The sequence below is a fragment of the Trachurus trachurus genome, assembly GCF_905171665.1.
Source record: "Trachurus trachurus genome assembly, chromosome: 12".
Lineage (NCBI taxonomy): Eukaryota > Metazoa > Chordata > Actinopteri > Carangiformes > Carangidae > Trachurus > Trachurus trachurus.
The window spans coordinates 17,666,844-17,693,537 of NC_139908.1; the positions used below are offsets into that span (position 1 = coordinate 17,666,844).

The following is a 26,694-nucleotide window of genomic DNA, read 5'->3' on the forward strand; positions in this document are numbered from 1 at the left end:
TGTTCATGGAGATAAGAAAACTGCTGTTATGAAAATTAGCAGAAATTGGTGCAGTGAGAAGAGCATCATACAGCTGTAATGGCGTGTGGTTCACCAAGAACTATAATGAGTGCACTTACACTTCCTCTCTTGATTTTCTCCATTAGCATGTGCATGAGTGCGTTTGTGCTTCCATGCATCAGTATTCACATCACATGTCTGGCTGTCCAGAAAGCAGAGCGGGCTCTTAGAGAAAAGCAGTCTGTTGATGAGGGCAGATCAATATCTAAGCTGCCTATTATCATCTCCAACCAGACTGCGAACCCAAAGTGATTCTCTATCCAAAGTTAATGATGGTTCCTAAATACCAGCACAGGTGAACTTGCTCATTTATGCTAGTTTGCATCGATCTGAGACAGAGTGTGTGGCTCTGGATAGATGCACTGCATTCGCACAGGCCCTGTTCAAACAGAGACTCTCTCTGAGTTTGATCATGGCTCCCAGGACGAAATGTAAACCAGTGCGAGTGGCCAGCCAAGCGAGACAGGAAGTCCATTGAGGAAAAAAACAAAAAACAAACAAAACAAAGCAAGTATCATTTTTTTCTCATCAGTAACTGCAGCTGATTTACCAGCAATGTCTTTACTTAAGACTCACTTTCGCTGGCTGCTGTGGTTTAACAACCCAGCTGAGCTGTTCATGAGCATCATATTGGGCATTATGCCCCGCAACTCTTGGCAGCTTGGCACCGCTCCCATGGCCACCAGCAAGCTCTGCTTGTTTTTATATTCACACTTCAGCAGCAAGAGCCATCAAAGATAAAAGCAGTAGGTCTCTGTCACACAGAGACAATAGTCATGAAATTTTAACCGCTAGAAGTACTGATCGAGGAGTGGAAACGGAGCTGGTCCCCGAACACAACTCCAATCCAGTGACACAGATGCGAGCAAATGAAATGCACAAGTCAGCCTGTTGATAGAGGGATTATGCTTTGTTGTGAGGTTTCCCAGGAATTGTAATTGCACAGGAAGGTTGGAAATGATATTATGACAATGTAAACGAATTTAAAAACAACAACAACAATTCATCCAGCTGTCACTTTCATCTTTGCGTGAGTTTAGCCTATTGTGTGGATCAGTGTATCCCACTGTGCTGCATTTATTTTCCTCTATCAATTCATTCACTAATTGGTCTATAGCAACTGATTAATGTCCAACACAGTTTCCCAGAGTCCATGTGACATCTTAAAAGCCTTTGTTTTATCCAGCCAAAAGTCAGAGCCCCAAAGATGTTCAGCGTATAACGACATAAAACTGTGAAAAGTACTTCATTCTCACATTTTTCAGAGAAGCAACTCTTTGGCATTTTGCGTGTGATGAATGACTGAAAGTCATAATCAATTATATAATGTGGTTGGTTAATTCTCAGTCTGTCAACTAATTTCACAATTTATTCAGCAAATTAATTTGTCATTACAGAAATGAAAACGGAGACAGAAGAGGAGGAAAGCAAACAAAGGAGCAATATAGGATCTTTTTATATCTATATTTCATGAAAGCGGCTTCAAACAGTGCATATACAGTACCGTCCAAGCTGCATATCTATCACAGAATATTATGGTCTGTTGGTAGCTGTACAACTCTGGCCTGAAATCCGCCCCCCCACAAGGATGCTGTTCATAGCCGGGCAATCTCTCTAGGGCTCTCATTCTCAACTCGGCATAACTGTGAACTCATTTCTGAGCCACACAGGATGTTTCACGTTCCTCATTCACTCGGAGATGAGATGGCTTCAAAGGTCACTCTGTTTTCTGTGTGAGGGGGTCCGCTGTGCTGGAATGGTGTGTGTGTGTGTGTGCCGGTGTTTGTGTGTAAACATATCATACACAGGTTAGCGCACGTACCAAATGTGTGGCATTTATCAGTGTTTGTGTAAAAGTGGGTGTGGATATCCTACAACATATCATGGACCTGTTTCATAGGACTGTGTATGTATGTGTGTGCGTGCGTGTGTGTCATTGTGGGTGTCTGTGTGTGTGTGTGTGTGTGTGTGTGTGTGTGTGTGTGTGTGTGTTCCAGATCTGTGCTCAGCCCCCTGTAGAGATCAGTGAGCCATGTAGAGGAGTGCCTGTTCCTACCAGTACACACTGCTGCTGAGCTGACAGCACACTCTGTTCAGTGGCTTGGATATGAAAAAGAATATTGGGCGGCTCAAGGGGGGTCTCAGAATTTCACACACGCACGAACACACACACACACACACACACACACACACACACACACACACACACACACACACACACACACACACACACACACACACACACACACACACACACACACACACACACACACACACACACACACACACTCCCTGTCCCAGTGGCTGCAGTGTCTCTCTTAGTAGTGAGACGAAATTAACAGTGGACCTCTCTGGGGTTCCACAGTCACTCACAAGTAGCTATATGAGGATCATCACCTAAAAAGAAATGCCCAAACCTGTCTGCTCACTTTCTGTCTCTCCAGTTCTACTTCAAAATCTCCCTCTTTCTCTTCTCATGCATCATTTACTGTTTCCTGTTAAGGAATTTTTCAACTCGTGTATGTGTCGACAACCATTGCAGAAAACAGTAGCGGAGGCACACACGCGACGAGGGCAGGTTTTCTGGTGCAAAATAAAAATTTGAATTAACTGCGTGTGTGACCTCAGTCTGTAACTAATGATTATTTTTGTTATCTTTTCATCTCGCAATTATGTTCCATTAATTGAATGAGCGTGCCGCGCATATCATGAAAATGCATAATACAATTTCCTAGAGGAAGGTGGCGCCTGTAAATCAACACACTAAGTGAGAGAGAGAGTCATGCTGTTTGTTAATGGCTGTGACTAGAATTACTGCCTTGTTGTTGTTGTATGTCTCTGCCAGTGATGGATAGGAGTGTTTTCATGTGTCAGCCTCTGGCTGTCGAGACGTTATGTTCTGAGGTTGTCCGTCTGTAGAATTGGACACACTTCCGTCCCATTTCTTGTGAACACATATGTCAGTGATACCTGAAGGGAGTTGGCACAAACATTCACTTCAACTAAAAGATAAACTGATTCGATTGTGGTGGTCAGAGGTCACGGTCACTGTGGCTGCAAAAAAACCAACAAAAAAACACCATCTTGACCTGCTGGATGTGACCACCTGAGGGGAATGTTTCAGATTTGTCACAAACATTTACTTTACACAAAGTTGAAATGATTGGATTTTAGGAGCAAAGGTCAAAGTTCAAAGTCATTGCGATCTCATGTTGTAGTGAATGCAATAGATAAGGAGGGGTGACTTCATACAAACCTTCACCTGGAGTCAAAGATGATCTGATTTGCTCCATCCTGCAACTTGGCTGTTTGATGGAGGCAAAGAACTAGAAGGCGAGAAAACTAGTTTGATCTAGTGCTCAAATGGATGGTTGCTTTCCAAAATGTATAGAACTGAACAAACGTATTTATAGGTCTGAGCCTTCACCCGTTCAACATCAGTGACTCCAGCTGCTGCCTGGATTATAAGCATTGACAAATCCTGGTGCATAATTTTCCCACAATGCAATATGCCCCCTGCAGTTTGTGTGGATATCCTAGTGTGATATGAGAAGCCACAAACAAGGCCCTAAGCCATTTACCTCAAGCTGGGATGAGGCTACAGACGTTGAATAGACTTGCATACTGTATATGATCCAACTCTGCAACTCCAGATTCACTTTCAAACTTGTTGACAGCCAAAGCCAACATGACTCAAATGACATCATCATCTGAGGCAAATAATGAGTTCTTAACAGTACATACATTGAGAAAAGTGGTGTAATGCTACATACACCTGGAGATCCTTGTCGAGTAAATATTCCAGGGCAACACATACTGCCTTTTTACCTGCAGGCTGTTGCACCTGTTATGTGTATGTTACACCATAAAAGTAAGCCAGAACACAGAGCAATGTAAGGTTAGGTGAGCCTAGTGCTTGAACACACAAAGACGCTGACAGGACTTTTGGACCAATGCAGTGGCTCACTGGGATTTGACCCAGTATGCCTAGTGGTCATTTTGACTGTGGCTGGTCTTGTTTTAATGGCATTACCAAGAATGGTGTGCTTGCTGAGCTGCAGCTCATTGATCCAAGGCACGGAGGTCGATGAAGCGTTTTAACCAACAGATGGTGCTTGTGAGGTTTTTGACCATTAAACATGCTCCAACTGAGCAGAGCTAAATTCCCCTAAGCTTGGGCACAGCAGGTTTTTGGAATACATCATTGGAAACCCATGGAGATAATGAATGCATCATATCATATGTTCTCTAGTTCATGTGGTGACACATCAGTTTCTCTCCTTTGATGTCATTCATGTCACTGGCACTCTATCCCTAAAAGACCAAGTGCAGCCCTGGATGACACTGAAACCCTTTTGATCGCACGTCTCACAACTTAAAGTCAAGAAGTTGGAGAATAAATGTAAAAGGTGAAGCTGAACAAAGTTCAGTGTTCAGTGTTTTGTGTGATACTCATTGTAGCCATTGCAGTATTGACCTTACATCACAAGCAATCAATCTTAGATATATGTTTTGCCTTAGTCTAAAACCCAATTTCCAAAGTTACTGATTTTACATTAAATGAAACAGTCTGAAACTCTGAATCCAACAACATGACACCATTAACCTTTTATTCTAAGTTGCTCATTAATTTTGTTAGACTAATAAACAACAGGACTAATCTATAAACACTTTCAGAACTAGTGTTACTCTTTCAAGTTAAGTACACAATGCAAAAGAAGCATACTCTTTTATTTGTGATGACTTTTGGTCATTATAATTATAAGTTCTGATATTTAACTGTAATAGCTCTAATTCCCTTGTGAGTCAAGCATTTAAAAGTACAGTGTTTGCTGACATCAGGGAGAGGCTGAAGACTCCCTTCACTATTCACCATCAAGAGAATATGGGCTTAATGAAGATACATACCAGGAGATCAGATTAAGACCATCCGAGTCTTTAGTGTGATTGATTATGGCAGCACACCAGCAGCTAAATGCGAATGACAGCTCATGAGTCAGGCCCACTTTTTTTTTCTCTGCCTTTCAGGTGCCTCGCTGAATTGAACAAGCTCATATTCCAGTGGAGTTGTGACATATAAATAATACATGGCCAACTTTACTGTGGGTGTTGTATTTAAAGAAATATATTTAGTTTTGCAGATAGATTCAGACAGGAGGCATTTACAGCAGGGCATGGTCTTTGAGAAGCATTGCTCTGTTAAAAAGAAATATAAATCACTACACTCTGCCGGTTTTACAGCTGACACTTAATTAAGTCTATCTCTGTTTATTCCATAAAGCGCATTATTTTTTATCCATCCTGAAATAAAGTTCATTTGGCGAGTTCAAGCAGAGTAAATATGAGCACTTCTTTTTTTACTAAACAGTTTTTTCTTAATTCATCTGTCACTTCTTTCCTACTTTCCTCCCTCCCTATGAATTTGATTTATCCATCTTTTTTAAGTTTGCCTCCTCTTTGTGCCTCTCCTTTTTTCATCTTCTCCTCTTTGTCTTCCTCCTCTACCTCAGCCTGCGGCTTAACCCTGGAGAAACAGGAAGCTGACTCCCTCAGGTCTCCTTCGACACCACATCACAGAGACTTTTCAGTGACGCCACTCTACAGTGCAGCCTGGCACCCACACACATACACACACACACACACACACACACACACACACACACACACACACACACACACACACACACACACACACACACACACACACACACACACACACACACACACACACACACACACACACACACACACACACACACACACACACAGGCAAACAAAAATGCATCTAGACTCATGCATGTGTGAGTCTGTACGATACATGTATTGGAGACAGATGTAAAATGTGCACACAGACTTTAAATGCAGCACCTCTGGCGTTCCCATGAAGCCACTCTGCGCACACAGAACAGCAAAGAGAGCCAGACAAAAAGGCAAACACACACTCACGCATTACACAAACACAAACACTCACGGTGGATCTTTCCCCAAACACAGGCGACACTGACTCGGCATGGCAAGCTGGGAGGAAGTGTGCAGCGGCTGTCGCGGCTCCCGTCACGGTCAGCTGCCTTCCCCCGCTGCACCCTGCTCACTATACGCCCAATCTACAACAGTCAATATTTACAGCCCGCCAGAGGAGACGCTCCCCGCTGCCAAAACCAACCATTTTGCTGCACCTGCTGCCTGGATAATTAGACACATTTGTCTTTCATTTAGCCAAACTTGAAGTGTGGGAAAGGCATCAAAGGCATGCAGGCAGCATCCCTCATTTTCACTTTTCACTCAGAGCTAGTTCCAAAAAAAGAACACCTTTGTTTCGCAATTTCTTCATCTGGGAGAAGTTGGTGCATGGGTTGTTAGGCACTTGTCTTTTGTCTGTTAAAAATGATTAGATGCTGATTTTAATGCCACAAACAGGCTGTCAAATCTACATTATCCTTTTCACAATGTCCCTGTTTGTTGATTGCTTGCTTGGTGGTTAAACAGACAGCAGCGCTTTGTGGAAACTCTTCTGGACTTTTAGGTTTTGTTTATCCGGTTCAACAGCATTACCATTGAGTGGTTATGTAACTTTGACAAGAACAAATGGTGTCAACATGTGATGGATTACTTGTGACAAGAATCTTTTTTTGTTTGTTTGTTTTAATCTCCAACTAGGTGCTTATTCATTCAGTTCATTCTCTTGCCCTCCCGCGTCCAAACCCCGACTATCTATCTGTTGTGTTGATGCTGCTCTCTGATTTCAGCCTCGGTGAATCTGGTGCCACTTCACACTACACGAGCCAGATAAAATCAGACATGTTTGAAAACATTTGGTCAGCCCGCGGTGCTGCACTCTGCGGTCCTGCAGACTGTTCACACTACAGGATAATCTGCCCAGGATGCTGGGATGGTCAAGCCAGTTGCAGAATTACTGTTAAAATCGCCCGGTGTGACCTTGGCTCTGCAGCACAAATGGGATGGTTGTGTTGTGCAGTAATCACACTGAGATTGTCGCGACTGCAGTCTCTTTCACAACTTTTTTTTCTTCCCCAGCTCTTTTCATTCTGTTATCTCTCCTGGTCTGTCACCACACTCCCAAAACTCAACTGCTTGTTTTACTTTTCCTTTTACATTTCCAGTGCAGTTTTCTCTAAAAGGAGCTGTGGTTACAACCAGTTTATATACAGTAGATGCCTGAGGGTGCAGTTGGCCTTTGGACAATTTTTCTTTTATAACAGAACAGTCCCTGTGAATTTACCTTATGGGAATGGCACGGAAAATTTAAATTAAATTCCTCATTGTTCACGTTGAATGTGTTCAAAAAGGAACAATTAGCACAGGGTATTTAATTGCTGCTGGCAATTAAAACTGTGAAATTACATGTTCAAATGGTGTTGGGCAGTGGGATCACACTAGGAACATAATTTCATTTAATTGCTCATTATTAAGGAAATTATCCAGTGTCCCGGGGTTATCAGTCAGTTAAGATATGCAGGTATGTAAGACAACATTTTACATCAGTTCTAAAGGATAAACTCCTTTTTTTTCTATGTTGGTGTTTGTTTTCAAATAGACACCTCTGCCTTATTGTTCCTTGAATATTAATTTGTTCTAATTGTGTTTCAAGCTGTGAAAGTTGCTGAAGTTCACACTTCACTTCACAAAAGGATGAGAACATACTAATGAAAACACAAATCTCAAATACAGTAGTTCAGCTCTGAAACAGCACTGATGAGGGTTATATTAATGGAAAGCTAAAAACAAGACACACAGCGTAGTCATTAAGTGGGCAGCCGGAAACGATTGATGCCGACCGTTGATGTTGTAAAATTTCCATCACTTTCATTTGGCATCTGTGGAGAGTATACATACAGTACACACACACACACACATACACACGTGAGGGAAGGAAGGAAAGATGAAGGGAGAGGAGGTGTGGCACAACATGCAACAGTAGTAGAATTACTGCAGCTCCTCTGACAGCAGCGACCAGACCATCTGTTTAAGATACAGTCCACAGCTACAGTAAACTGACAGCACCCCATCCTTCGATCACTGCTCCAAGTCAATATCACAGCCGGCCCTAGAAATATTTATTAAATTGGGGGGGAAGAGTTGATTTTTTTTTTTTTTTACTATGTGAACGAGAGAGGGTGGGTGAAAGAAATTGGCACTCTCACAAACCTGGATGGATTCTGCACAGTTAATTAAGATAAAACGATTCAATTCTAGAGAGATCGAGGCAGCGATTCAGTGTGCGCGGCACGTGGGGGCCATTCTGATTAGTAGCCAGCCAGCGCATTCCTCGACATTTTGATGCGAGACAATCTTTTGCATTTTCAATTACACACTCCAACAACCCTCTAACTACCAAAACCAAGCTCATTTGCATGATTGAAATATAATTATGGTGTACCAAAAACACAGTTCTGTTGTGGTTCCTGTTGGAATCCTTTTCACCTTCTCCTGTTTTCTGGCTGAAATCAATCTCCAGTGACAGGCCAGTAAGCAATAAATGTATCAAGATAAAAGTTACTTTTCATTTTTTATTTACGGACAGGGCTGATTCCTTCACTTTTATGATTAGTCTACTTTTCAAAATCCATCTCACCAAATCAGTTTGTACTTTTTTTTTGTATAACTGGAACCTGCTCAAAGTTTTGACTACTTGTTTGATTTTTTCTCAGATAACGCAACAGAGTTCTGTCACTTTTATGATTTTGAGGAAAGTTTTATTTCTTTGCTGTTAAACAAACCCTCCAAATCAAAGTGGTGGAAGACAAAAATCTGAATTATTCATAAAGAAAATACTCCAATATTTGAGGAACACAGAAGGCGTTCTATTCTAGATATTTTGGGGGAGCCATGCAGCCTCGACGCGGAGCCCTGAGTCATCATCAGTGCCTCTGTGGACGAACACAACGCCTCAGCATGCACACATGACAGCTGGTGGGAGAGGCAGTAAATGTGTGTATGTGTGTATGCCTATGTGCGTATGAGAGGGAATGAAGAAGACAGATAGAGAAAAAGTGCGAAAGAGAAGCTTTTGACATGTAACTCTACCGCCTGCCCCGCTCCGCTCGTCTCCTGCTCTGCTTAGTCAGGAGATTTATTAATAGAAGCAATAGAGGCAGAGCAGATGGCTGTTATGACACTGTCATATCTTTTCATGGGTCACTGAGCAGCTTCTGGGCATTAGTCTGTTGTCTGTTAGCAGCATGCCGGTCATTTCCCTGCAACACACACTCGTTGCAAAGGTGAAGTTTTCTCACCTGACACACAGATGGTATTTACGCATCCTCTCAATGATCAGCAGCTGGGGCCCTCCGCACCACCATCATTCAGCAAGAGGTCGCTCATTTATGTGTTTGGGGGTGTGGGTGTATGTGTGCAGTCAAATATTTTGAACAAGTCGGGTCAGCCATTGCTTCTGTTGTGTTAGACCACAGTTATACGTGCAAAATGAGCAACCAAATGCTGCCTGTTAATCCTCGGCTTGTGACAGCAGTGACCTGTGATAAAAATGATTAGCCCACAGTGTTATAAATTACAACATGAAAAGCAGCATGTGAAATAAATAGGCTCTGCTACATCCTCCCAGATACCCTGGAGTGAGATTTAGGAGCAGAATCAATTATTGGGGAGTCCACAAAAGAACTCTTCTCCACTGTGGATGGTTTAAATTTTATTTTTTCACGCTTGCTGCTCTTTGTTTATGTCTGGCAAGTCGATTCTAATTATGATGTCTGGCTATAGCACTTGTAGCCCAGGACACAATGGTGTGTAGCTCATACTAACATAAATCTAAAGTATTTAAACCATTGCCTTAAAGATTTTTAGTGGGTGGTGGTGATTGTTGCTTGACAAGTGCTCCGGGCATCATTATTGTGTTTATAATACAAGAAGTTATAATACACCTTTGAGTTGTGCTACATTTTCAGAGCAGACTGGAGGCTACATGGAGTTGTTATTGGAAAGTGAGACAGGCCATGGCTAGCTGGTTAGCATGCTAATCTGTAGAATAAAAGATGTGGTTTGCATCATTGGACACAGCTCTTTGGAAGTAAAGGAATGAAATGTGCTGCCACACTCGCAACATTTCTTAATGCTAACGTTTGCTATATAGTAGTTGAAAGAACTACAAACTAAGTCCTTAAGTTGACAATGTTCATAAAAAAGTGTCTTCTCTTGTTGCTTTAAAAACTCTGAGTGTCTTAAACTAAAGTAATTTGTCATCTTGCGAGCCGTTTTCCTAATGGTCGACATCTCTTGCAAAGTATGCACTAAAACACATGCTTTATTTGGCTTTTAAAAGCTCTAGTCACTGCAAGCACTTACAGTGAGACATACTGTACTGTAGGCTACGTTAAGGCAAAAAAAAGTATGGATTTTGCTGGTGACAACTGATGCTGAGCAAAATGAGCAGCCATTAACTTGTAATAGTGTGAGCAAGTGCTGCAGTCTTAACTTAAATCCTGGCTCAAAGAATCCACATGTGGCTTGTCTCTTCGCCTACACATTTAAAAAGCAGCAATTTGTGAGTCACCTCTTGACGGAAACTGCATTTCACACTAAAATACTGGATAAAGCAACTGCTACAATAGGTAGTTACAGTAGCCGAGTGGTAATGTGCTGAGTCGCAGTTGGTCTGTAGTAGTTTGCCATCTGGGCAAACTCAACAAAGCGACAAGAAGTGCTCTGACAGGAAGTGGTGCACAGTCCCTTCATTAACGCAAGAACATCGTCCACATTCTGACTGGATGCCCCCTGGCGATCCACATTGACCTGACTCAGCAACAACAGGCTGTGATGCCCCATCACTCCAGCTTCAGCTGCTCCACTGTTAAGACAAGGCACAGCTCATTTTTCCTGAGAGATAAAGGAAGTCCAATCCTTTATGTCACAAAGTTATTGTTTCTACAGATAATGAAGTGTTCGATGAGTAAATTTCTCTTTGTGGCCTGTGCGGTATGTGGCAGACCTAGATGTATTTTCTGTGGCGTTTTGATGTTGTTGATATACTACAGTTGGGCAGTGAAGACAGGGCAAAGATCCAGGGAATGACAGCAAGCGCTTGCAGCCAGATTTGAAATCGATCATGACTTTACTTTAACTCTGGCCATAAGCCTTTGTCTGAGAAGTTCACAAACAGTTTGTATGCCAAGGACACCCAAAAGGCCTTCAAGGGTAAAACAAAGCAATGCTGTGGAAAGCACATAGCAAATTTCCCATTCCCATGTTCAAACGATTCAATGTATTACTCAGTTTTTGTCTGAGACTCACTGTCCTCAACACAGGCTGCCTCTCAGTGGAAAACAGACCTTAAGCAGCTGTTTTATTTTTAGTCCATTTTCTTCAGACAGATTTTTATTTTTGCAGATTGTTTCCGAATCTCAAAAGCAACAACAACATTGAATATTTTGATAAACTCTGTGCAGCTGCTGTTTCTCTATTCCAATCATGCATGTACCAGCAGCAGAGAAGCTGGATTTAGAGCAGAGACTAGAGACTGTGGAGGACTTAACGGTGCACAAGACTCAGACGGCTGAGTCCAACAAATGACTGATTGTCGTAACTCACTCTGCAGCATCAACAACTACTGCATTTTCTCTGTATTTATGTTGTTTATATGCCGTCTCCTCGTCTATGGAACAGTGGTGGAATTCCTATTATTTTGTCCACCAGGATAAGTTACAAATCTGTAACAATCTTAATACAAATATAAAAGAGTAATTTTTTAGTGGTCATTTTACTTCTACCTGAGTAAAAGTTCTTCTGATCAACAGTCCTTAGCCTATACTTGAATACAATTCTCTAACACATTAACCATCTGTATTTGAGATAGATATTGGTAAGGTATGTATCGTATCCTCCATAAACTCCTCTGTATGTGTGTGTGGAGTTTGTGTGTGGGGTGTGAGCTAAACGGACACCAGATAATCAATGTTGCCCTCTTACCTGCTCGACAAATGAAAACAACACATCCTTGATCATGTCACACGTGCGGCAGGTTCATATTTGTTCATATTTGTCTGCTTATTGGTGCCTCAACATCACAACGCTTCGTGCCACTGACCCAGGCTATTGTTTTCATCTCACATTTCATCCAATCATCGCTCATGATTTCATTACTCTGCCCTCTAATTTCCAACTTAATGGCACAATGCTTGATTGCAACCATCTGAAGATTATGCTTTGGAAAAAAAAGACACTTGAACATTACAACAGAAGCACTGTTGTGTCAAAACAAATTGTTTTTCATCTCATAATGAGATTTATTTTCAACTATGTTTCATCCGTCTCTCTATCTGCTATTGCACAAAGTTAACCAGCCTCTTCAGTGTGTTTCACTCACATTTTAAAATGCAAATCACAGGCAAATAGTGGCTGAGATCTAATGGTCTCATTTGTTTGCATTAATGTCTCAACATTAATGTGGCAATGATTTACTGATGCTAAATTTGCTAAAAGCAGCAATTTCAAAGTTTTCAGTTCCATTTAAAGTTTCAATTTATGCTCATTGACGTCGATGGACACACACGAGCAGTTTCCTTTCTCTCCTCATCCGTTAGGCCGCCTTATTGTTTCAGAGGTGAGCAGGAACAAACCCCAAACTTCAATTCAAAAGTTTCGCCTGTGCTTTGTGGAAAGTAAATGGGTGAAATATTTAACATACACTTAACATACATTTAAGATGCAAAAGTAGTTTGTGTGTGGGTCTGGACACATTTTCCAAACAAAGTACACTGTTTTGGCATCTATTATTGTGGCAGGCCTTTATGCATATTTAGCTGTGTGTGTGTGTGTGTGTGTGTGTGTGTGTGTGTGTGTGTGTGTGTGTGTGTGTGTGTGTGTGTGTGTGTGTGTGTGTGTGTGTGTGTGTGTGTGTGTGTGTGTGTGCATGAATGTGCATAAGGTGCCTGAACGCTTGAATAACTACATAAGTCTGGGCACATGTGTTCATAGGAGCAGATTTGTATGCGTATGTCATGATGCTTGTGTGTTTGTACACACATGTTGCATACACTCAATCAGCAGATGTGTGCAAACACATCCCAACTCACATTAATCATTACTTGTTTTGAGCGCTCTTTCCCCATTATAGACTTATTTCCCATTCAACAGCGAGCAGAACCTGCCGGGGGCATTCTAATGTTCCACCTCCTCAACATTCTTCAACATTCTTCTTCATTACAATGCCACAACCCCACAAACATGACCTGCACCAATAAAATGTTCCATTAATTTCATCACAAGCACCAGAATAGATTTCCTGCAATCCTAGTGCTGAGGCAGGGATTCGTCTCAATGCAATGTACTGTAGCTGGCCTAAATTATCATACAAAAAAACAACAAAAAAAAACATATTAGGAATAAGATTTCTTTATTTCACGCAGCCCCTCATCAGATACTTGTGCAGGCAACACAGTTGCATCAAAGCAAGAAATCAATTTATTTTCTGCTCTGCCTTATTCAGTCACTGCATGGAGTCCCCAAGTTTATGAAGACACACATTATAATTAGTCTACAAAGACTCACTGAATATTCAGTGGTCCAGATCCACTGTCTCATTTTACCACAATGTGGAATGAAAATAGATGAGTACATAACACAACTTTGTGGCACTGTAGCACAAAAATAGATGAGTATACATAAAGAAAACAGATGGAAATAGATTCATTTCACTTCCACCGTGGTGCATTGAAAGATGATCCATCTAAATGTATTACTTATCACTAATAATATATAATGAGCTTGTTTGAAGATAATACCCTATTTAGTGGGATATTAGTTTTGGCCACATTGAATCCTTCAGTGCAGTAAAATTGGACGTCTAAAGCTTATTCTCCTCTAATAACATTATCACCATCATTTGTGTATCTTTCTCTCTCTTTTGTGTGTGTGACTTAACACTGAGCGGAAGAAGGAAAAGGCCTTGACGTCAGCCTGGAAAGCATTTCTCCCTGAGCCACAGCAGCATCACACACACACACACACACAAAAAAACACGATAGGCACTCTTGCCCCCCTCTCAGTGGCTGCTTGTCAGTGTCATACTGCCAAACAGACTGTGTGCCCTTCACTTTGTCCCAGCTCACAGTTATGGGAAAGTGCACTGGGATTATGTACAGAATGCTCTGCGCAGTGCAGGAGCTTATACTTCACACCACAAGTCTGATGCCCATTGAGAAGCCTGTAATACCACACCTGCAGAGCTAGATAAGCCCTCAATCCTCCCTTTTATTCTACCACTATTATTCTCTTGTGTAATATCACATCAGCCAAAAAATGAAAGAAATCATTATGAAAGAAAAGCTGCGAGCAAATGAAAATACAGCCACAATTTATGGTGTTAATATTTATAAACATACCTTTTCTTGCATGTTTTGCATGCTGTCTGCAATGCAGGCTTCTGCCGTGGCTTATTCATGCCTACGTTTTGAATGGTGAAAGTTAATCGGCGTATACCGCAACACTAACATCATAATCAACTAGCCAATCATTCCTCTGACAGCTGGAAAGATAAAGTGTTCTTTTCCTATAAAACTGCAGTCGGGGGTGGCGTGATGCTGCAGAGGTAATTTGACAGTGGGAGAAACGGGGGTTTATGATTGATGGCCACCACTCTAATTTTTTTTTCCCTTCCCGCGATTAGATCCACTGCTTTCTTTAAACAAGCTAACCTCAAACAGTCAGTCATCCTGCAGATATGTCCATAGACAGTCCGGCTCAAACCCTTAAGCAAACTTAAACAGAGATGGTGATGTAATGACTCCAGAGATCTTCATTAAAAAGTATCAATTCAAATTTCAAAATAAAAGATTTATTCAGCAATTAAAAACAAAACAAAAATGATTTACCCAACTTGAGTGAAGTCAGACTAACACAAATTTAGTGTCTTGACTGATACACAGGTCCAGAATCCTCACTGTATCTACCAGAGCACAGCCTTTGATCTGCTCTCTGACCCACTTAATTAACCAGCTAGACCCATTACAAAACCATGAGAGTGTTTAATATAGCAAAGTGAACCATGAATCTGAAAGCAGCATGGTGCCATTTCCCAGCTTTGATGAGCAGACATGACTTTGTGATGTGTGATGTGTGCAGCGCTGCGGCTGTGGAAAACTGGCCGGGAAATGTCAGGTCATCAGAATCCTGTGATTGCAGCGCTCGCGAGAGGTTTCAGGGGGGACGGCGCACAAAAAGATCTCTAAATGTAAATCCAATCTAATGAGCTCAACCCCGGCATAATTTAATCAAATCTACATATGAAAGATCCTCTGCCCTGTACAACATCAGGATGGAATTAGCTTTACAGATTGAAGGTATATTCCGGTTTGTGCGGAAATCCAACCTAAGAATGGCAAGATAAATATTTGCCGTGTGCGTCGGAGGTAAACCAAACACGTTGTAGAGTAGAAAACAGAGAAGTGTTCAATGCAGGAGCTTCAAGTCACTGGGCTACAGTTATGGAGAAGCAACATTTCCTCAGTGTGAAGGAAGGCAAACTGTATTTTTGTTTGTCAGGCTCATTTCATTTGCCGTTTTCCACTGTCTTACTCCTTCGTTTTTGATCTGCTACTGACGATTTTAAGATTCGTATCCTTTTGTTTTACCTCAGTAATGTTTATCCTGCTTTAAGTTTTTGCTTATCCGCTGCATTTGGAATCCAGGAAAATTCTCCAGTCTTTTTCTCCATATACATATATTTCAGCTTTAAAGGATTTGCAAACGTTTGCTTCTTCGCTGCACTCTGGGATTTTCAAACAGCATTTGATAATACACACCTTTATATTAATGATGGAGCTATTAGGCAACCAATCAATTGACTAAATTAATTTAAAGTGGCTTGGTTAATAAATTTAGACCATGAAATTGACATCATTCAGGGGATCCCCAGAGTCATTTGACACGACGCATCCAATGTCTACCACTTATCCGTGCAGGGTTGCAGGGGGGCTGGAGCCAAGGCCAGCTAAGTGCAACTGCGGGGTACGCCTGGACAGGTCACAAGTCTGTAACAGGTTCAACATAGAGAGACAAACAACCCCTCAACTCCTCAACAACATTCATATTCACAACTACAGGCAATTTAGAGTCACCAGTCAACATAATGTGCATGTGTTTTGACTGTGGGAGAAGGCCATTATGTCCAAGAACGTTCTGAGGTGACTTGCCACCCAACGTGCCACCCTAACTTGAGAGCCATGAATATGTCAATTTATTTTTAAGTTGTTTGTATATTTTGCCTGATAACTGAAAGTGTTGAGCTTCTTTCACTAATGGAAAAGCCAGGGAATCTCCAGAGTCAATCTTTTTCACCCTATGGGGTCTGTGCTAAATCTCATAGCAATACATCCAATATTTGTTAAGTTATTTCCACAAAGTGGAGGACTGACACACTGACATGGCTGAAAACATTTTGTCAGTCATTTATCGAGAAAAGATGCTACAGTTTGAACAAACTAAGCAGTTTGCATTATCACCTTGTGCTCAGGGCTCAGCTTGTGATTGCCATTTCCTGATATCCTAAAGATAGATTAATCAATTAATTGAGAAAAATAATATTTCACTGATGAATATAATCAATCGCTTTTAACAGTCACATCATGCGTTACAGTGTACCAATGTTTCTGCTACTAAATCGGTGATATCTCTCTGTTCTAATACTGTTGTGATTTAAACAAAGCCTGCACATCTGCTGTTGCAGATAACTGTGTATGCCAGGCAGTCACTGCGTAGAGAAAAGCTATCTGATCCTGCACCCTGCCTGCGAAATATGCGCTGGATCACAAGGACAAACATGTAAAATACTGTAGTGTCAGGTTCTGTTTACTCAACAACAGTATATCAGTATATCAGAGGATTTCTCAATGTTTCTGGCTCCCAAGACTATTTTTCTGGTCCAAGATATATCATGACCCAAGCAAGTCAAGAGTTGGCAAGTGGTCAAATTGATCTGAGCTTGGCGTATTTCTGCATTTTTTTTTTATAAAGCATGAGGGAGCTCCACAGAGATTATGCAGAGACGATGATATTCCCCAACCTATTTTTATTTGAAATTATTTAAAGTGAAAATCAGTATCAGTCTTTGAATCTCCTGGGAATCCACGAAGCAAACCCACATTGGGACCTAACCAGAGAGATGAGAAGCTAAAGAAAATGAAAGTGCTGATAGAAATCACACCTCAGGCTGTGAGTATAAGGACATACAGTGAGTGGACCACATCAGTCCAGCTGTCTGCCTCATCAGTTACCTTAAATAAAAGTGGCATGTGTCTTTCCACGTCTGCTTTGGAAAGTGAGGGGCCTGTAACCTCATTGTATCCGTGGAGATCACACACACGCGCACGCACAAACACTGGCTCAGAGAGGCCCAATTACCTGCTGGAAAATGCTGGCACCCAAGAAGCCCTAGACTGGTACCAGGAGCCCACACAAGGCTCACTCACTCAGCTTCATGCCCACAGCGAAACAAAGGGGATTTCATGTCTCTGTTTAAATCCTTGGGCTTTGGATACATCTCAGCTTCCCTCTATATGGACCTTTTAAGAACTGATTTATCATCTATTACTGAGGCACCGGGCCCAGATCTGGCCCTGGGCATGCTCAAAGCAGCACAGTATATCGCTCATGTGGGAAACGAGGACAGGATGACTAAATAAGAGACATTGTAAAATCACTGTTATTGCCTTGGATGGGGCGCAGACACGTGCTAAGCATAGATTAAAGCACTGAAAATACAAATTACGGCCTATAAGTGATCAGATATTTGGGGTAATCTGATCAACCAGTTATCCAAAGCCTCCAAATCTCCTGTGTGCTGACAAACGTTGGAGCAGCATCCAGATGAGACAAAAGCCTCAAAAACAGAGGCACAGATTTAGATTCTTTATGTCGCCTACAACTCGGCGGACGTTCACTGACGCCATGGAGGGTGGGAAATTACAAACATCAGAGCTCAGGGGCTGCAAGCGCTTCCCTCTTCACTTTGTCTTTTGACGGTGCAACCGGACAAAATAGGCAGCAGATTGCCCATTCGTCTTCCGTTTAGATTGATTCTGGTGACAATTCCTGTTGGTTGGTCTGGTTACCCATGGTAATTCAATCCTGAGGAGTAAAGGCCGTCGATGGCGGGAGAGTCAAAAGGAATGAGTTCATGGAGACAAATAGGTGAAAGCAATGGGCAAAGAGGGAATGTGGATGAAAGATCTTACTATGGATTGCAAAAATAAAGCACCACCAACAAGTCAGTAGATTTTACCCCGTGAACTGCCCCTTAGGTGATAAAATGAGGGAAACAATTTACAGCACAGCTGAAACGGATCATATAACAGTGCCGGGAGACGACTATAAACACTAGATCACCTATGACAACAGGCAGAGAGCTGCTGATGGGTAATGGGTAGTTTAAACTAGCAGATTTTCACTAAGCGAGAAAGAGAGTGCTGTGCGTGACGTGGTTTTATACACCATAAAAAACATGCAACAAAGCAAATACAATATACACACAGCTTTCTTAACTATCTATTTAAAAAGGAGCACTTTAATACACATAACATTTTATTTGTCCCATGACAATCACCAAGAGGTAGATGAGAAAACTGTCTCATGTCTGTATGCTGAGTTAGCTTACCTTGCAGTGGGAAGCGCTAGTGATGCTAACTGGCTGGAGACTGCAGCTTCATTCACATGCAGACTTCAGAGTGGCATCAATCATCTCACATAACTCTTGCCAGGAAAGATAAAAAGATTATGCCCCAATATGTCAAACTATTCCTTTCATTCCTTTGAATTCATATTTGATATAAAAAGTATTGGAAGCAGATCATAATAGTTACATTCTTTTTTTTTTTAAATCTTTCTGCTTGGTATTCCTTAATGTAATACTGGTACATTGAGAAATCTCATGCAAAATTCCTTGCTGCCAAAACTTTCTCTTGAATAAAAACGAAACATCTCTATTGGTCTATTCAGCTTCACTCTGGGATGAAAGAAACCGGAGCATGTGAGAATAAGAGATTAAAAGAGAAAACAGTAAATGAAGAGGGAAAGAAAAAGGTTGCTGGAGATGAGAGGGTGAGAAGAAAGATGATGAAGATGTGAAGCTGAGGGGGAGTGTGGCAGGTGGGCACAGGAGAGGGGAGGCGGCAAAGAGATGAGAGGGGGAGAAAATGAGAGGCTAAGAGAGGACCATATGTGTGAAACCACATTTCTGATTATCCTGAATTTGATTACAGATTCGGTTTTCTGGGGCAGGCTACAGCACAATGAGGAACTAACACTATGTATGTCAACATTGCTAATACACACACATCCACAAACGCCTCCACACACACGCACACGTACACACAACACTCAACTACTGAGCCTCAAAAACTGATTTTTTTCTCATTTCGTGCTGACATCTGTTCCACCGTTGCACAGATTGCAATTTTCTGACCTAATAGGGCCTACCAACTGGTCATCAGCACATTTAATGTTAACTAGAAATTGACCAATAACAGTTTTTTAAGGCTGCTCACAATTTGTGCTCAGCTCTGGCCTGTAGTCCACAGATCGATCGATAACTTCTGTCTCATTCTCTGTGCCGAATAAACCATATAGGTACAGAGAGCCACTGGAAAGCAATCTACAAAAACACAGTGGTGTATGAAGCTCAGTCTCAACCTATAACCTTACGGTATATACCATTGAAATATCTCATAACATAGTGCATATATTAGCACATTAATGTAAAGAATACAAACTTTATTTGGCTTCACCTGTTATGTACATCTTGCGCCATTCTGATCCATCTTTTTTCATCAAGTTTGAAAAGTGCAGAGACTATTCCAGTCCATTTATCACTTCGGCTGAAGTGCTCTGAGCCTCACTTGGCTTACTGCATCAAAGTATTAACACCTATACAGATATAGGTTTTGGAAGATGGAAGACCTATTGCTAATACATTTTTTTATTGGCTGGAGCTCTCAGCAATGTTTACCTCTCTTGAGGCAGTGTTGCTGAAAATTGGTAAGGGAATTGAGTCTTGGTTTGGGAGCCACATTCCTGAAGGTGTGGAATAGTTTCCCCTCAGGTTTCAATTCCGATGTGTCTATCAAGTTTGAAATTAAAATTCACCTGTCTGAGTTTTTTTTTTTGTTACTGTTGTTGTGCCATACTGAACTTTTAATATAATAACTTTTGAAATTTTCTCATAGCTTAACATCTGATGAACCGGGTGGTAATTCAATCAGTGAGGAGCGGCTCTTAACCAGAGGAGAAACCCAGAGATGAAAACCAGGCAATTATGAGAAAGACAGAGATGAGTTGCATGGCGTATCTGAGGAGAGCAACAGAGACAGAAAAACAACAGAGACTTCACGACAGTGCAGCCCATTGGGCCATTTCTACCGTTATCAATCATGTTTTCCTGTCGAGAGAAAAAAAACAAAAAAAAAAACATAGCTCCCTCCTGTTCTGACCTGAACTGATAACAGCAATCCCAGAAAACTCTCCCATAACCACTGTCATCATCTCTACCTCTATACCTGCAGAATCCACACACAAACACTGCCAAAAAAAAAAAAAAACACATGAAAAAAGGGTAAGTGGGTTTCTCCGACAACTAACTGCAAAACTTCTGCACTCGTGTGTCTGTAAAGTGATGCAGTGCGAGGCCGGCTCAGCAGGGGGTTGAAGCCCCAGTGACAGACATGTGAGGGAGAGGAACACGTAACTGTACCTCCGCTGACGTATGGGACCGGAGTTAGCGGAGCGAGATAAATGTGTGATCTCTGCCTGTCAATCTTTCCTACAGGAAGTGACAAAAAAACGCTGTTAACATTCTTTGTCTGCTCTGATTGTGGAGCTTCATTTTCATTTCCCTCTGATTTGCTGGGTGTGCACTGGGTGTTCTGTTAGTTATGCTAATTGTCTCTAGACCTCCCGCCGAGTGCGATCCTTTCCCCAGTTGGATGGCTGTGAAGTTGTTTGCCCAAGGAGATGAGTCTCTGCGTGTCTCTCCGTGTGTGAGTGTCTGTTTACAGTGTGCATCTCAAATGTGTCACAAAAGCTTTAGCGATGCCGTGCACGTGCATTTGTGTGTGATTATGTGTGTCGGGGTGCATCAGCACGGATCTTCATGCGCCAGCTATGGTTAGGCGCACTGTATTCCCAATCCTCCAAACACTCGGAGTGAAGAAGCAAAGCAGGGCAATGTTTCATCCTAATGCTGTCATATTATCGATTATTCTCCTTTTCATCCTTCCCAGCTTTGATCCTATTAGTAAAGCAAAACCTGTGGGAAAAGAAGGACACTTTTAATGTTTTTTTTCTTTTTTTTTGCCCATTGGATTACGCCCTATGAATTTCTGCAGAAGCAAATGACCATGTTGTACAACTGAGGAAATAGTTAAGGAGTAAAATTCCTTCATTTGTCATGCTGTCTAAAGCCCACGCCTTCCTGAATCCTCAGGTTTAACTCAATATATGCCTCTGTGTTTTCGTAGGAGTTGAACAGCCCAAAGCCTTTCTGCCTTCTTTTTGTCACCATTATCAATACTACTTGCAATAAATTAATTTCACAAAAATTGGTTATTAGGAGTCACAACTAATTAGGCTTCTTCACACTAGACACATTTTGCTGCCTTGTTAGCAGCTTCATTATAGATGTGGTTTGAATACCCCGCACGCACAGAGACGTGAGCTGGACCGTCCTTGTGCATGAAGTCACTGTGCAACATCAAAGTCAGTTCCTGTCAATCAATCAGCTTCCACGGCTAATGACATTAGCTGATGCCATTAGTTTACTAAGGAAAATAAACCCTTGACATCCATTTCAGTTTAAGTGCAACAAGCCTGATGCTGTTTATATCATCCTCTACTGATGAGACAGACACCTCTTCTAAAATGTGTTTCTAAATGAAGATCACACAACAAAGGCAGGCCGCTATTTGTATTAAATTAAAAAATAAAAATCCCTTAGAGACGTGGCCTGTTTGGATGCTCAAAGCATTTTCCCAGAAAACATAAGGTGCACCAGGAGGATAACAAGATGTATAACGGAGGGAATAATCACCACATACGGTGTCTGTTTAATCAGTTAACAATTCATTGTCCAACACCTGTACGAAGAGCTGCTTATCTGCGTCATCCAGGCCAAACTCATACACACTATGTCTGCCTTACAACCTTTTTTTCTCATTAATATTTCACTTAAACTCTTTCTAAAGATGTATGGATGTTGCAATAAACAGCTCAGATGTTGCAGGATGACCACCGCTACGCCCGACCAGTTTTCTGCTAAGGTGCTAAAAATATCAATAAGCCCAAAATGATAGAAAAGTGCTCTGCACACTTTAGACCTATGGAGCGGGTTTGCTTTACTTTCTAAGCTTCCGATCTATAAAAGCAAACAACTTAGAAAATCTTCCTTATATTTGATCAAATATTGAGTTTTTTCCTCCCTTCATTTGCCGCAATACTATACTATCACAGTTGCCATGGAAAGGCTCTTTGTGCGAGCTTTCTGTCATGATGACATTTTAATATGACCCTGTCATCTAGAAATGGCTTTTTAAATGCAACCAATTTCTACATAATTCTGGCTGGATCATGTTTTTTTCTTTTTTAAATCAACATAAAATGTTGACAAGATTCAATACTCGAGATTCAAAATGTTGTTTATGAACTGCTACTTTGAAAAATATTCATAATGTTTAGATGGTTATGTTGATGCACAACACTTGTTTAGAGTGGAGAGAAGAATGTGTTCCTGCTTTGATAGTAAAAAGGTGAATAAGGCATTTGAGTGAAACTATAACCTTCACCAAAATGATTTTATACTTGGATGCTGATGCTGGATAAATATACGAAAATGGACTGATCTACAAGCAAGAACAAATCTGTTTTGAGCTGCTGAGCTCTCACGACTCCAACCAATCATCTCTTGCCATCAGCTCCCCGTTGTACGCTGCTGTTTTTATTCTACAAAACTGTGACTGACCTTTTATAGTTAGGGATATGGAGACTGAGAGAGCTCTGTAGGGGCATTAGGCCACCGTGTGAGTATTCTAGAGAGGTGGACCTTGGAAAAAATGTTGTCTCATCGTCTGAGGAAATGGCAGTCTAGTGAGTTGGTTGAAAGTAGGATTTAGCTTTTGTGCGACTTTTGTGCTTTGTGGTATATTTCAGCTGCACTCCTAAAAAAAAAAAACAGCCTTTGAGGCATTTGAGGAATGTTAACATTTTCTCTTCTTTCATGACTGATTTTAAGGCCGCACTAAATATTTATTGCTAATACTTTCAGAGGTATAAAGTGGCTGCTCATGATGAAAAATTTGACAAAAAATTATCACCCAGATCTGCAGAACCATGAGTTCTTCAGACATTTTTCGCCTTATGTTGCTCTTTTTTTCCCTTTCCACATTAAAATGGGTTTAACCCTCTCTTTTTTACTATAGTCAGTCACTCGGAAGGAAAAAGGGTAGGCTACAATAATGTGATAATAATTTCTCTTAGGAGTTACTAATCCATCAAGAGCATATGTGTCACAAAACTGTAAAATCAATGCTGAAATCATGTGTCATTATTTTTCCCACAGGGTTCCTTTAAAGTCATTTCAATACTGTTATTTATCAGGTTGTCATATTAAACATCGTAGAAGAAAAAATAGTCCCCCTTTGCACCTGAGCATTGCTTGACTCCTTCATTAAATCAGGCAGTACTGTATACGCTTCCTTCAGACAGACCCAGCTGGTTTATAGTCTGTGTCTGTTAGACCTACTAGAGACTCAGCTCACTGAAACTAATTCAATTCATTTTATTCAGGACCATGGAAGCTTTGTGAAGCAATTTTAAGGAAGGTTTGGACTTCAGATTTTACTCAACATAACTTTGCATTACCTTTCACTTTATGACTTGTGTCTCTCTGTTATGACCCACATAATATGACATATGGCTCCCTGGTGCAGCGTTTCCTTCTGCTGCTCTCTGGAGTCTTGCATGAAATACAGTGTCACACAGGGCAAGCCAGACTTCATCCATCACTTACTAATAAAGCATTTCATTCAGTGATAGTACATTTTTGCAGTGGAATTGGCGAATTGTGGGTTTGTCTGGAGGCCTATTGCTTTACGGGCAATATGTTGTGTTTTTTAATGTAATAAACTTTGACTTTGCCCCTAGAAATTCAAACACTTTGTTCTGCTTCGGGGGAGAAAAACCCACAATATGTAAGAGACACATTTTTTGGCTTCCTGGTTGAAGCCTCCTGTAACAAGTACCCCAGTGCTTGTATTATGGTAATGAACATTACTGCTCCTAGAAATACCTTTTGAACCACTTAAGGAGAAAAACGGGTGCAAAACGAGAGGGGAAGAGAAAAGTTTTCATGAGAGAGATTTCTACAAAGTCATCTTATTATCGCCCAGAAGCACACAGCCCTGCCAACCCCCCTCCCAGAATTAAACCAGGAGATGCTCAGAGCCAACAAGTAATATCCCGCGAGACACTGCTCTCCTGGAGGTAGATGCCAGTTTAGATTTCACAGCCTTTAGCTATGTGCAGGGTCACTCTAGGCTCTTCCTCTTTCCTAACATTGGCACAGGATAATCTGTTTTACGTTTCTTACTCATTTCATCACTAGACTGTTAAAAGCTTTTTGTGGAAACTGCAGGAAAAACAGTTGACAGAATGACTTCAGGATTGTGAAATCCGCCGCAGCCTCCGAAAGGGTATAGATGCTGATTGCAGCAGCTCCGGGAATTCAAACATATACTTTTCGGTAACCTTTTGAAAAACTTGATTTGACCTGTTCCCAGGAGTCAGCCTGCTTTAGTGTGAGTTCATTATTGGTGACTTTCCAAATGATGAAAAAAGAACAAGAACTGGGGAGGAGGGACTGTTATAACAAAGTGCTGTAAAAGCAAGAAATTCATCAGCGTAACAATGGAAAAGGCGACGGAAAAAAGTGAATGGAAGCAATTAATTTACTTGGTTTCGTTTGTGCCAACTGCACTCAACAACCTCTACCATCACTATCACAACAGTCCATAGATGGATTTTATGGAAATAGCATCAAAGCTTCGCAAGCTCCAGTATACAGGGCCGCTCTCAGCCCTACGGGAGCTTGTGTTGGAACTTGTTAACTGGCCTCATTAACTCTTTCTCATTTAAGAATCACCCATCAAACATAAACTCCCCACAGTTTATTGCAATGGAGCACAGCGTTCTAGACTGACAATCTGATACAAACCTGTGGCGAAATGACCACCCAATAGAAATCACTGGTGCGTAGTATTAGCTCTGATGCATTAGCATTGCTTAACACTGCATTTCCCTAACGCTCATCAAGTGTTTTAGTTAACCAGCCACTGCAGTGCATGCACAGGTAGCCAGAAGTGAATATAATCTGTTGCTTTGCAGAATCATCCAGTAGTTCCATTAGCATCTCCCGCACTCTGCAGCACTCTGTTTAAATACTGTAATTAAACTGAGACGTTAAGATTGTAACAGTGTGTGCATGGCCTGATGGGTTACAGTGATCACACATCCTGAAACTCCAGGCTGCGCTCACCTCCTCCCTTCAACATCTCCGGCCTCTGTGACTGTAGTTGTGATTCTGTGTGTGCTGAGGTGAGCGTGTGTGTGTGTGGCTGACTGACAGAGACCAGGAGATCTTTTATTAAATAAAAGATAAATGTGGTGTTTGGTTTTGCAACTTTTTAACTTTCCATTTGAGTCCACACCGACACATATAAAAAGGCCCACACACACATAAAAGAGCAAGAAACTCCGAGTGGGAATCCTCCCACACTTGTTTAGCACAGTGCCCTTTAAACCAGGCATTTAAGTACTCTGTGGAACAAGCGATGAAAACCATACTGTTTTTACCATTTACTGTGAGCAGATAGGACAATTACATATAAATATAGAGATAAATGAGTTTTTGGTATTTCTCCAACCATTCAATAAGAATTCATTAATACTAAAATCATTAATGCTTCACATATGAGCGCTAGGACTATTACATTTTCATACTTACATAATCATTTGTTAAAAAGAAATTCTGCAACTTTTATGTTTAAATAGGCAACATCTAACTCCTGAGAACTTTCCTTACTTCTCAGGTCTGCCTAGTTTGAAAAAAAAATCCCTGTATCACATCCCATAGTGTGCCAGGATACACAGTATTTCAGAATGTCCTGATGGCCAGTCCTGACAGCATGTGCGCGTGTATAGGTATCCTCTACAGTATGTGCCTGTCAGTGCGTGTGTCTCAAAGAGAGACAACCTCTCACTGAAAGCAATCAGATGGCTGGAGAGGTATAATATCCTCTGAGACTGTGCACACCAGGGGGTTGACTGACAGGATTTCCTTCTCTCCACTTTCACCTGCACCAAACCGAGATACGGATCAGCCGTTGGCCTAACTCTATATTTGCAGAGTGGCTTTGTCCAGAGTTGAAAAATGTTATTTTAAGGCAAAACTTTAAAGGAGAATTGTGGATATTCAACAGAAAAAGATGATCAGACAGGTTTCAATTTAAACTTTAAAACGATGTTGCAGCTTATAGGTTAAAAGTTGAACCTTGAAGTAGGCCCAGCCTGGGGATGTTTACAGCAGAGACTTTGGCTATTCTTCTTTCTCTACCCACCTCTACA

General features: G+C 41.3%; 1 protein-coding gene across 1 annotated transcript in view; it reads right to left on the bottom strand.

The window, feature by feature from the left end:
- LOC310994480 (transmembrane protein 132C) overlaps positions 1-26,694 on the bottom strand; it is a gene marked incomplete at both ends in the record, with an annotated part of 135,282 nt that overhangs the window by 107,740 nt on the left and 848 nt on the right. The gene's annotated exons all lie outside the window — the stretch shown is intronic.